Genomic DNA, 14,364 nt, shown 5'->3' on the forward strand with positions numbered 1-14,364 from the left:
TGGTTCGCACAACACAATTACAAACTGTTCTCCGCCCAGAATTCTCAGCATTTTTGTCTATGGTTGTTGAATCGTGCTGGTAGAATGCGTGTAGTGACATCGCCACTCAGAATTGGTTGCTTGACTGTTGTCTGGCTAACAGTTTCTCTTTAGCTGGCCAAGCGTGCGATTTGAGTGAAGTAAACATGTTATTCATAAAATTAAAAATAAATACCTGATCATCCTCCATAATGCTGTTGCTATTTACATCTCGTCTGTAAACACTTGCGTTACCAAGACAACAACTGAAGCATTTGCATTACATTCCATAGAACTCTGTTATAAGCCCCACAGTGGAAAATGAAAACATATCTGTACCAGCTGGGCAAAGATACAGCCTAGGATTCAGTTTGGCATCATACCATCAAATCAGATAATGCTATAACGCCTCAAACACACCACTACATGTCAATTAACCATCATGAAGACTTAAACTATTTATGAAGGTAAAAAAAGTTACTTCGTTCTGCTTTAATCTCTCCTGCAGTGTATGCCATACATTTATTTAAAATTTAATTATAATTTTTGACCACAAGCTGGTGCTGCCTGAAACTTTTTTTTTTTATCCAGGAGGAAAACTGGATATCAATTTGACTTATAATCATTACTTCTGCCAGTGTGCTGTGGCAAGCTTTATGTGTGTGCTTGAGCACTGATTAGGCTATGTAGGCATTAAAGGCTCTTTATTGTGATTTATATGGTTTATTAAAGCTGCGGTCTGCGATTTTTGGCCCTCTAGCGGTTAATAAACAGAACTGCACACGTCTTGTGGAGGAACATTCTAGCCGGAGCTACTTTTCTCCGTGTATGTCTATGGCGAGTCACGTACTTACCGTGATACTCTGCGGCGAGTCCTAACAGTCTGGTCTGAAACAGTCCGAATATAAACACTTCTTATAAGTGTACCATAATGATTCAGGATAAGACAAAAACACAGTTTTGAAAATGGATTCATGTTGTATATTCTCATTATATAATTTTTGTAAATTTTTAACACAAAAAAGTTGTGGACTGCAGCTTTAATAAATGTGCGATTAGTCAAATAAACTCTTGAAATGGATGACTACTAGTCGACCAGAAAAATCTTTAGTCGAGGGCAGTCTTAGTTATACAGACTGAAACTCTCTTGCGTGCGTGCGTGCATGAGGGGGAGGGGTGCGATTTTCGAATAATAATCCAATAATTCCCAGCGATCGAGTATTATTTTTTGCTTGAAATGCCCTTCCCTAGCCCTTAATAAGAACGATTGTAGAGCCCACTCAATCGGCCAAAAGATGGTTTCTAACAGAGCAGAGGGTTCCCACACGTTCGGTCTTTTCAGTGTGTCAAAGTAGTTTAATTGCAATTAAACTTTTATCTGACTCTATTTTATTATGGCCTCGAATTTAGGTTAGAATGCCAATTTATTACTGACCATTTACAGTGCATCCGGAAAGTATTCACAGCTCTTCACTTTTTACACATTTTGTTATGTTACAGCCTTATTTCAAAAGGGATTAAATTCATTATTTTCCTCAAAATTCTACAAACAATACCCCATAACAACAACATGAAAGAAGTTTGTTTGAAATCTTTGCAAATTTATTAAATATAAAAAACGGAGAGGGAAAATTTTTTTTTTAAAAAAATCACATGTGCATAAGTATTCACAGCCTTTGCCATGACACTCGAAATTGAGCTCAGGTACATCCTGTTTCCAATGATCATCCTTGAGATGTTTCTACAACTTGACTGGAGTCCAACTGTGGTAAATTCAGTAGATTGGACATGATTTGGAAAGGCACACACCAAGGTCCCACAATTAAAGGGATAGTTCACCCAGAAATGAAAATTTTATGTTTATCTGCTTACTCCCAGCGCATCCAAGATGTAGGTGACTTTGTTACTTCAGTAGAACACAAATGATGATTTTTAACTGCAACCGTCATGGTCTGTCAGTCAAATTATGCGAGTGAATGGGAACTATCAATAAGAGTCGAAAAAACATGCACAGACAAATCCAAATTAAACCCTGCGGCGCTCTGACAACGGCAGTGATGTCTCACGCTTATACTTCAATGAGTGCAAGACATCATTGCCGTTGTCAAATTGTCATTTTTGGGTGAACCATCCCTTTAACACTCTGAGGTCTGACGGTATCGCCGGCAATACCACCGTGGTTTTTTTCTTATCAGTGTGAAAGAGACTCAAAATACTCTGTCAATGTTGCACATACAATTAAGAGTTATACACCATTTTAATCTGTGGAATATCTTCTTTCATTTGTGTACAAACAAAATGTTGTGCTTTTTGTAAAATAAAGAAAACTAACATGATGCGTGATCTCGTCTCCCTCTGAACGAAGTCCAATCTGATAGTTCTCAGAAAATGAACTGTAACTTAGTGAATACTAATGACAAAAAAATTAGACTTATGTCTAAAAAAATGTTAAGATGTCAGGTTTTAAATTATGTAAGTCAAATCGAAAACAAACCTTCTGTGTTTATGTAATCTGTATGAAAAGAGCCATGTCAGAAGTCCGTGATTCAGCTCATTATCCGCTAATGCGGCCACGCCCACGGAGCCAGCGCTATTCAGACGCAAATTCAGAGGCAATACATGCATTCATCGTCTCAATCGTGTATTTATTGTCTTGAAAAGTGTTTATCTGGATGTAAAAGTCATGGTTAGTGATCTCTAGAAGACATGCAGTTAGTTCCTGTTTTATTTTCTTCTATAGATGAATTTTAGATTGGTTTTTGTTTCTTTAGCGCCCTCCGGCTGCAGTATGAATTGGAAACTCCATTCATGGAAAAGCCTCTTCTTCTTTTAGATGAATTTTCGGACTAAAAATGCACAGAGATCGCCCTCCGACTTCAAGTATGAATTGAAAACACCAGCACTCCTAGTAATGACAATGAATATTAAATTAATATAACTCCTCTGTATAGAAAATTGACAAGCATATGAGAATCCAATATTTCTCCAAATGTGCATGCTTTTAAACTAAAAGCCTATATTCAGACTCTTTGCATCACAGAAATACATTATATTTTAAAGTATAATATAAAACCATTACTTTATATTGTAATAATATTTTTCTGTATGTTTCATATATCATGATGAGCTTGAGACATCACAGAAGGTTTTTTTCACAGCCTACCTGACTGAAATGCCTCATTAATGTGCAAGTCGTTTCAGCTCATTACTATCCAATTCTTTTGTCTTCTCAGGTGAGAATGGCCCATTATTCAGTGGTGATTCACACCTCCTCGCATACTGTGTTTCTTGGCAAAAAGTGTTGTGTGTTATGTGTTGTGTGTCACTGTGTTATTTCAGTGACTTAAAGGGATAGTTCACCCAAAAATGAAAATTTGATGTTTATCTGCTTACCCCCAGGGCATCCAAGATGTAGAGGACTTTTTTTCTTCAGTCGAACGCAAATTACGATTTTTAACTGCAACCGCTGCCGTCTGTCAGTCAAATAATAGCAGTGATTGGGAACTTGAACAATAAGAGTCGAAAAAACTTCCATAGACAAATCCAAATGAAACCCTGCGGCTCGTGATGGCACATTGATGTCCTAAGACACAAAACGATCGGTTTGTGCGAGAAACCGAACAGTATTTATATAATTTTTTTACCTCTAATACACCACTATGTCCAACTGCGTTCAGCTTCCGGTGAGTGAGGTCTGATCGCGCTCTGACAACGGAAGTGATGTCTCGCGCTCATTGAAGTATATGGGCGAGACATCACTTCCGTCATCACAACGCGTTTTTTGACCTCACTAACAGGAAGCTGAACGAAGTTGGACATAGTGGTGTATTAGAGGTAAAAATTATATAAATAATGTTCGGTTTCTCGCACAAACCGATCGTTTCGGGTCTTAGGACATTAATGTGTCGTCACGAGCCGCAGGGTTTAATTTTGATTTGTCTAAGCAAGTTTTATTTACTGTTATAGTTGAAGTTCCCAATCACTGCTATTATTTGACTGACAGATGGCAGCGGTTGCAGTTAAAAATCATAATTTGCGTTCGAAAAAATTCACCTACATCTTGGATGCACTGGGGGTAAGCAGATAAACATCAAATTTTCATTTTTGGGTGAAGTTTTTTTGTTTTTTTCAATAACCACGCATAAATGTTATTCCTTCAAAAACACAAACATGTACATACATGTTCCTCACATATTATTGTAGCCTAGTTTGTGCTGAATACAGTGTAATGACACTTTTTCCATTAATATGTTTATGAACAACTGAAAAAAGCACAAATGTCAGGGCATGTCAAAACTTCTCCAGGCCCCAAATCAGCCTTAGACTCCAGAGGGTTAACAGTGCATGTCAGATCATAAACCAAGACATGAAGGCCGAGAGTAGACCTCCGAGATCTGGGGAAGGGTACAGAAAAAATTATGCAGCATTGAAGGTCCCAAATGAGCACAGTGGCCTCTATCATGTGTAAAAGAAAGAAGTTTGGAACCACCAGGACTCTTCCTAGAGCGGACCGCCCGGCCAAACTGATCAATTGGGGGAGAAGAGCCTTAGTCAGGGAGGTGACCAAGAACCCGATGGTCACTCTGACAGAGCTCCAGCATTTCTCTGTGGAGAGAACCTTCCAGAAGCACAACCATCTCTGCAGCACTCCACCAATCAGTCCTGTATGGTAGAGTGGCCAGATGGAAGCCACTCCTCAGTAAAAGGCACAAGACAGCCCACCTGGAGGACTCTTAGAACATGAGAAACAATTCTCTGGTCTGACGAAACAAAGATTGTACACTTTGGCCTGAATAGCAAGCATCATGTCTGGAGGGAATAAGGCACCGCTCATCACCTGGCCAATACCATGTTTTTTTTTTTTAGCAGCAGGAAATGGGAGACTAATCAGGATTGAAGGAAAGATGAATGCAGCAATGTACAGAGACATCTTTGATGAAACTCTGTGAATGTCCTTGAGTGGCCCAGCCAGAGCCCAGACTTGAACCCGATTGAACATCTCTGGAGAGATCTGAAAATGGCTGTGCACCGATGCTCCCAATGTAAATAGATGGAGTTTGAGAGGTCCTGCAAAGAAGATTGGGAGAAACTGCCCAAAAATCCAGCGTTAGCTTCAGTTCTGGCAGGTCATGTCAGTCAAGCTTGCATCAGCTAACTCCCAGGTGACTCGCATATACCTATAGGATACAATGCCTATCACAGCATCCATATATAAGCTCCTCAGTATTATCAGTGGCTATCACGTTTCTCAGGAGCTAATTAAATGGCTAATTCAACAGGCTAAACAGTATCATCTTACAAGGAATTGTGCAATCTGGAATTTAGCGAGGGATTCGTTCCCCACATGGATTTCACCTCTTGAACACGCAAATTCGCCACATTGATTATAAGCCGCCTGATTTGTGACTGAGTTAGCATTGCTTCTCACATCGCTGCAATTAGAAATGGACTCACACCATGAAGTCATACTATGGCTGACTCAAGAACAAGTTCAGATTGATCTGCATTCCCCGCATGAAGGAGGGTTTCAAGAGAAGATCGTATTGGCAATGTGCGTTACTTATCTGTTGTCATTGGCAACCAGCTGGTCGGGTCACTTTCGTTTGTCAAGCAACATCATGCTGGTTGGGTCACCTTGTGTTTAGTGCTATACATCACTGATTCAAGCAGTTTTGCGATAGAGATGATTCATTTTTTTTTTATTTTTTTTTATTGAAGGAGTAAAACAACATACATTAATACAATCCAAGATACAATTTATTTCCTTCTATTTTAAATATAACACCACCACCCCCTCCCCACCCACCCAAACCTATCCCTTCCCTAGACAGCTTAGCAACAACAAAACAACATAATGTCTGACATCTTTTCAAGGCCTGGACCCATGCATACCACTACATAGTGATGATATTATTATTATTACAATAATAGTATAGCAGTGTGAATAGATAAAAGTACAAATAATAATAATAATAATAATAATAATTTTTTTAGCCATTCTGTGAGACATTACACAGAGGACAAAACATCAAATACAGCATCACAAAAAAAATAAATAAATAAATAAATAAATAAATAAATAAAGAGAAAGGGGGTTCCAAAAATACCTATTGAAGGACAAGGCTGCAATATCACCCCAAGGGCATCACTGATAGTTTTAAACACCAATGCCCAGTAATTATTTAGAGAGGAGCAAGACCAAAACGAATGCGTCAGACTGGCTGGGGAAAAAGAGCACTTCTCACAGGCTGCATATACTCCAGGATATATTCCAGCTAACCATGCCTTGCTCAGGTGAACCCTGTGCAGCACCTTGAATTGTATGAGCCCTAATATAACAGAAGATGATGATGAGTGGACCTTTTTAAGCGCCTCCCTCCAAAAAGTCTCAGACAGCTCAATGCCCAATTCATCTTTCCATCTGGATTTAATTTTATCCAGACTGTACTCTTTCAAAGACATGAGCTGGGAGTATAAAAGTGAAATCAATCCTTTATTATAAAAATTGAGAGTAAGATTATCTAAAGGTGAGGTAGGAGGAAGGTCAGAGAAGGATGGGAATTTGTTTTTAACAAAATTGCGAATCTGAAGATATCTAAAAAAGTGGTTTTGTGGGAGATCATACAATCTGCAGAGGTTCTCAAAACTGTTGAATAAACCTTCAGTATATAAATCTTTGATGCATTTCAACCCGGAAACTACCCATTGTCTAAATGTTGAGTCCAGTGTAGAGGGAGGGAATAAATGATTTTTGTAAATAGGACCCAAAACCGATGCAGATGTAAATTTATAGTGACAACGAAACTGATTAGAGATCTTAAGAGTAGAAAGTACAACAGGATTGGATGTGAATCGAGAAGCTTTCAAAGGCAAGGAAGAATACACTAAAGCAGGGAGAGAAGAAGAGTGACATGTATGTGCTTCAATTAAACACCAATTTGTTTCTGGGCAATGAAGCCAAAACAATACCTTCTGAATATTTGATGCCCAGTAATAATGGGTAAAACTTGGGAGATCTAAACCACCAACATCGCGGGTCCTTTGAAGAACATGTTTGTTAACCCTGGGGGGGATCTTATTTTCCCAAATGAAAGAGGATATGGATTGGTTGATTAAATGGAAAAAAGATTTGGGCAAAAAAACTGGTAGGGACTGAAACAAATAAAGGAACTTGGGAAGAATTGTCATTTTCACTGAAATTATTCTTCCAGCTAAAGTAAGGGGAAGACTATGCCACCTTTCCAACTCTGCCTTTACTTCTTTTAACTGAGCTTTATAAATGGCTTCAAACAAAGAAGAAAAGGAGCGCGTCATATGAATAACAAGGTATTTAAACCCATCAAGAGAAAAACGGAAGGGTAATGATTCTTGTTGAATTTGTAAGGCCAAATTATTAATGGGGAAACATTCACTTTTTTGGAAATTTAATTTGTATCCAGAAAAGTTACCAAACCGACCTAATAATGATATAATTAGAGGACAACTAGATATGGGGTCACTGATGTAAAGCAAAAGGTCATCGGCGTATAAAGACACACGATGTTCAATACCCCCTCGCTTAATTCCTTTGAATGCAGTTGATGTTTTCAGAGCTATTGAAAGAGGCTCAATTACAATGGCAAAAAGGAGTGGGGACAGTGGGCATCCCTGACGAGTCCCACATGTTAAATGGAAAAAAGTCTGATCGGGAATAATTGGTCCGAATGGAAGCTGAAGGGGACTTATATATTAATTTAACCCAAGACATAAAAATATTACCAAAACCAAACTTTTTTCAGACTGCAAACAAATATGGCCATTCAATTCGATCAAACGCCTTCTCCGCATCCAAGGAAATAACTACCTCTGGGTGCGGAGAAGGATCAGAAAGATACATTATGTTAGCAAGTCTAAGAATATTAGAAAAGGATTGGCGACCTTTAATAAATCCCATTTGATCGTCTGAAATTATTGAAGGAAGGACACGTTCTAAACGAAATGCTAACACTTTAGCTAATATTTTAATGTCAGTATTTAAAAGATATGGGGCGATATGATTCACACTGGGTGGGATCTTTATCTTTTTTAAGGAGGAGTGAAATGGATGCTTGCGAAAAAGTTGGAGGCAAAGAGCCTGCCTCCAATGATTCCTTAAAAACATGCAGAAGAAATGGCGCAAGTTTCTCCCTAAATTTCTTATAAAAATCTATAGGGTACCCATCAAGGCCCGGAGACTTCCCACTCTTCATTGCCATAATGGCCCTACTGATTTCCTCGATCTCAAGGTCGTGCTCTAAATCTTCCATCTTATCTGATTGCAGGGTGGGAATATCTAAATTATCTAAAAATATTCCATATCTGTTGGATCTGAAGGGAATTCAGAAGTATATAATGAGGAGTAAAAGGTTTTAAACGTTTTGTTAATTTCTTCTAGGTTGCTAGTTAAAGTTTGATTAGAGTCCTTTATCTGGGAAATAAGACGGGAAAGCAGCCTGACGTTTCAACTGGTGAGCCAAGAGCCGGCTTGATTTGTCTCCATACTCATAGTAAAGACCACGTGTCCTCATTATTAATTGCTCTGCATGAGTAGTGGATAAAAAATTAAACTTTGTTTGCAATTCCACTCTTTTTTTACGTAATTCAGCTGTAGGCGATTCAGAATATCGTCTGTCTAAATGTAATATGGATTGTGAGAGTGCTTGCAGTTCCTTCTTACGTTCTTTATTAGCATACGATGTATAAGATAATATTTGGCCCCTCAAATAAGCTTTCAAAGTCTCCCAAAGTAAGGAGTAAGACACTGTATTCGTTTTATTGAATTCCAGAAATGTGTCTATATTAGTTGAGACAAAGTTACAAAAATTATCGTTAGATAGTAGTAATGAATTAAATGACCAGAGAGGGCGTTCCCTGATGTTTAAAGGGAAATGCAGGTCCAGCACGACAGGTGCATGATCGGAAACAACTATAGCCAAGTAGTCAACTTTCTTAACCATTGATATAAACAAGTTGTCTAAAAAAAATAGTCTAATCTAGAAAAGGAGTGATGGACATGGGAATAAAAGGAGAATTGCCTTGTCATTGGGTTTAAGAATCTCCAAGGATCCACACAGCCGTTCTGTTGCATAAATAGAGAAAAAGCCTTTGCCATATCAGAAACATTGCTACTAGAGCTGGACCTGTCAAGCTGAGGATCGAAAACACAATTAAAATCTCCAGCAAATAACAAATGATGTGTATTAAGCTTGGGAATTATTGATAGGAGACTATTTGCAAACTGAACATCATCCCAATTGGGAGCATAAACGTTAGCTAAAACCACTGGGACTTGAAAGAGAGATCCAGAGACAATAACTTAACACAGATTGTGTCAGAAGGTATAAATTGTACTCTCTTATTAATTAAAATTGCCACACCTCTTGATCTACTGTTAAATTTGGAATGAAAAATTTGACTAACCCACATCTTGCGAATTCTACTCTGATCTTCTGGTCTTAAATGTGTTTCCTGTAAGAATAATATATCTGGTTTGAAAGATTTAAGATGGGAGAAAACTTTAGCTCTTTTAACAGGTCCGTTTAATCCCCTGACATTCCATGTCATCAGACTCACAGGATGACCTCCATTATCATCACCTATATTACCTGAGTGATGTAAAAATTAGAAGCATGCAAGGGTTCCAAACTGAAACAAATTTTAACCATAAATGACAAATAAGAGATACCAGACCTAGAAACCAGAGGTAAACAATGCTGCCAGCCGCCCTTCCCACCCCCCAAACGAAACAGGAAAAGAACATTATAATACCTAGATATAATTCCCCAACTGAGGATGATCGCAGATAAACAAAGATTAATGAAAAGACTTCCAAAGTATGCAAACTAACAACAAATGGAGTCATATACAATGTGGATGTAGCCCCTAAAAGAAGTTCAGAAACAAAAGTTGTCAACGTTTGAGTACATTATCTGGCTTTGAATAATAATAATAAAAATAAAAGCCAAAATGGAGTGTACAATTATTTCCATAAGTCCAGTTCAGCCTCGGGTTTTACACATACGATATAAAACCAACAGTTTTCTAATTCTTACCCGAGGGAACGAAAGCAACGTCTTTGCACATTATTCTTCACCCCAGTGAGTACGGTAGAACTCATTGGCTTCCTCTGGCGTGCCAAAGAGGTGTGTTTTCCCTTCATGAGAAACACGGAGCCTTGCAGGGTACAATAGACCAAATCGGACTCCCTTCTCGTAGAGCAGAGACTTAACATCTTTAAACACGCTCGCTTTTTCCCTAGTTCAGCGCTGAAATCCTCGTGGAAACGAAAGAGCAGCTCCCGCTGTTGCCTGCTGAATCGGAGGATGTGATGCTTATCCTGGAAAAAGTGGAAGAGAACCAGAAACACTCTGGGTTTGGTCTGCTTGGCCCTTGTATCATTAGTTGGATTGGGTCCGACTCGATGTGCCCGAGAAAGAACAAGAGGACTCCTTGCACTTCCTCAAAAAACTCAGTCATAAATTTAATCGGGTCTGACCCTTCCAGCCTTTCAGGGATGCCCACCACTCTCATGTTAGATCTCCGTGAGCGATTCTCGAGATCGTCCAGCTTTTCCTTCAGGAACAGGTTCTCTTTCCGTAGCGCATCCATTGAAACCTCAACATTCGCCAGCCTGTCACTGTAATCATTTAGCCCGTCTTCAACCTCGCAAAGTCGTTCGTCATGAGCTTCGTAATATGATTTAACTTGTTCCAATGTCGCGTTCACCGGTGACAGTGCGCCAGCGAGCTCTGTTTTTAAAAGTGAGTGAACTACTTGCGTCATGTCAGAAAGGAGCGCTGACCGGAGTTTTTCGAGATCTTCAGGTAAAGCCGTTAGGCCCTCAGGCGGCGGTGCCATTTCGTCGGTCTTGCTCGAGGAAGCTTCGCCATCTCTGTCGACAATTTTATTCCGAATTTGCTTTCTACTCGCCATTTTTGTTCCTCCTAGATTTCACGTAATATCAGCTGCCAGATAATAGACTGTAATGGGACTAATATTGAAAGAATAACGACCAAATGAACGAAAGAAGTCGGGAGCTACACTCGTGTGCGCCTACTCACGCCATGCTTAACCCGGAAGTCCCGGAAGAGACGATTCATGGTGCAAACGGATTTCTGCTGTGGCGCAGCACATAGTAAACATGCTCATTCTTAAATCTATAGTGCATTGTAAAAATGCTCGTTTTTAAAACTATAGTTGCTATTGGAAAAACATTCTATTAAAGCTATAGTCACTATTTGGGAACAAGCTGTTCTTGAAACGCTCGCCAACGGGAGCAGAAATCATGTTCATGAATGAGGAAGAACACTGCATTTCATTGCTTAGCTGCACGCTGCATCTAAGCTATTGCTGCAGGTGTATGCTTCCCCGACCAGACTACCACTAGTTTAATACTAGTGTGTGATTTACAACATGCTGCTTGTATCAGACTTGCTGCTAGGGGTGTAAGCTTCCCCCAATAGGAAGGGGGAAAAAAAAGAAAAAAAAAAAAGAATTTATTTATTAGGCAACGGGTGTATGCTTCCTCGACTAGATTGCCACTAGGGGTGTTAGCTTCCCCCAATAGATGCATTTAAAAAAAATAAATTTATGTCTGTTAGTTTAGTTTATGACTAAACTAGTTTAATACTATTTTTACACTAGTCTGTGATTTACAACATGCTGTTGTATCAGATTTGCTGCCGCTAAAGGTGTATGCTTCCCCCATTTAAAATAAATAAATTTGTTTTTACAGGACTGGGCTCATTCAGGTAATTGCATTTAAGGAAACATGGCATTCAGATTTCCGCAGTCAGTTTGTGTTGGGGGTTATCAGCATATGGTTTTGTTTTGGGGAGTTATTGCTGCTCTCCCTGCTCTTATCAATGCTAGGCTGCAAGGATGCGCAGGGAGTTCTTGCCCACAACAGAATCATACAGCCATACAAACTATGTAATTATCAATTATATTTGACTATAGTGGTCCTGACAGAAATCCGGCATTAGCATCAGATCTGGCAGGTCACATCAGTCAAGCTTGCATCAGCTGACTCCCAGGTGACTCACGTCTACCTATAGGATACGACGCCTATCACAGCATCCATAAATAAGCACCTCAGTATTGTCAGTAGCTAATGCGTTTCTCAGGAGCTTAATACCCTCCTCCATCCCCAGCTCCTCCTCTCGTCAGTCAGGATTGGCCTTATGATTACCCTGAATCAAACTAATTCTTGAAAAACGTGTACATGTTAAATTATTGACATTAATTATATCTGCATTTGTTGGTTCTGTTCTGTTTACCCTATGGGGGTTATTGCTGCTCTCCCTGCTCTTATCCATGCTAGGCTGCATAGGAGTTCTTGCTCAGAACAGAATCATACCGCCAATACAAACTCTATGCAATTATCATTTATATTTGACGATAGTGGTCCTGACAGAAATAGGTGTGCCAAGCTTGTAGCATCATACTCAAAAAGATTTGAGGCTGTAATTTGTGCCAAAGGTGCTTCAACAAAGTATTGAGCAATGGCTGTAAATACTTATGTTTTTTTTTTTTTTTTTTTTTTAATAAATTTGCAAAGATTTGCAAAGATGAAGCAATTAAACCTTTTAACTACTGTTAAAAAGGTACCCGTGTAGCCCCATAAAATCACCTAAATAATAACGTAGTTACAGCTCCGACAATAGTCAAGGGTTATGGCCAGTACTATGAGGTAATAATATTGCCTCATGCTTACTAGAAAATAATCTCTGTCCATTAATTTACCTATTATCACTGTGATCATCTGTATTGTAAAAAGCGCTATATAAATGAAGATGACTTGACTTGAATAGAACCTTTATAGTATTTTATCTGGCACCATATAGTGTAACTATATAACAACTTAATTAAAGCAGAGATAATGACCAGAGGTTATGGCTAGTACTTGCGTTTGTCTAGCCCCATATAGTGAATGTGACTGTATAACAACTTAGTTAACGTTCAAGCAGTTATCAGAAATCTAGAATCTCACCAGATGCTAAATACAAACCGAGATCTAATATGTACTTAACCATGGTTGCAGATTTGCAGTAACAAAGGATACATCGTAATCTACTCAAGTTAATAATTTCAGAGTACGTCAGAATAAAATCAAATTAAACAATTTATTAGGCAGGTAAATGTATCATGCAGATTACATAATCAACTCAATGTTAATTAATATAAAACATCAAATGCTAAGAAATGAAGAGTAATAGATGCATACCTGACATCAGAAAGATACATACTGCCGAGTTTCTGAAGGACACACAGCATAAGGGTCTTTCGCACCGGAGGAACCTAGTCCTAAAACTATTGGCTTAAGTACCCGGACTTTGCCGTGTTCGCACCGCAGGAACTAGGAATTTTAGTTCTAGGAACTTCTTCTGGGGGAACTAAATTACCTCCCACCTCAGAGTAGGGTCCAGCACTATAGGAACTATCAGTGACCTGAGTGTACATTGATGTGTCAAACACCAGCACCTGGCATCTTTAAAAAAGCAGTGTAAACACATTTACTTCACGAACAAGAAAAACAGCAATAATGGCATTTACCTGTTGTCTGCAGGGTTCTTTTCTCCACCTCCATGATATTTAATACTGAAAGTTGTCATAGGATATTTAGTCTCTTAGCCCCACTTTTTGCTCTTTCAGTCGCATAAATTATTTGTTTACATTCCATCTCCGTTATCACGAAACCCACGACACAAAGCTCCGATTACGGCATCCTCCATCCTCACTTTTTAGGGTTTGTAAATGCCACGCTTAAAGACGCCGCTGTTGGCCGCTTCACAGTTCCTATTCCAGGTGTTCCGAGGGAGAAATTAGTTCTCGGGGAACTATCCTAGTGGCTAGTTCTTATAACTGACTTCCTAGAACTATTTTCGGAGTGAAATCCCCTATTATGGGCCGATCTGGCTACAGAACCATGCCTTGAGCCCATTGCAGCATTTCCTTAAATACTCAAGGTCCCATACTTGCGTAGTTTACACCTTACTGAGGACAGAAGGTAATTTGAATGAAAGACCCTGGAAGAGGGCACACCTGCTACAGTAAGCAAAGTATCTCTAAACTCTTAAAACCTTTATTATTACCTTTTGGTTTACCTTTTATGGGGATGGGATAATTTTACCAGTCAGACATTTCAAATGATACCAAACATGTATAGTGCTTTATGATAATTGTTCACGTTAAACTATATATATTTTTGGGTGAATTTCAGGTCATCTCCACATGTAGAGAGAAAAGATTGGGAAGAGGGGGAGAAGAAAAGGAAATGTAGATTAAGACAATACTAAGGTGTGATCAACTTGGGTGGGTTGCTAATTT

General features: G+C 39.0%; 1 protein-coding gene across 1 annotated transcript in view; it reads right to left on the reverse strand.

Moving 5' to 3' along the window:
- The window catches only part of ostc (oligosaccharyltransferase complex subunit), a 45,697-nt gene that overhangs the window by 1,195 nt on the left and 30,138 nt on the right, over positions 1 to 14,364 (reverse strand). The window lies entirely within an intron of this gene.

The sequence above is a fragment of the Chanodichthys erythropterus genome, chromosome 11 (genome assembly GCF_024489055.1).
Source record: "Chanodichthys erythropterus isolate Z2021 chromosome 11, ASM2448905v1, whole genome shotgun sequence".
In the NCBI taxonomy this organism is placed as follows: Eukaryota; Metazoa; Chordata; class Actinopteri; order Cypriniformes; family Xenocyprididae; genus Chanodichthys; species Chanodichthys erythropterus.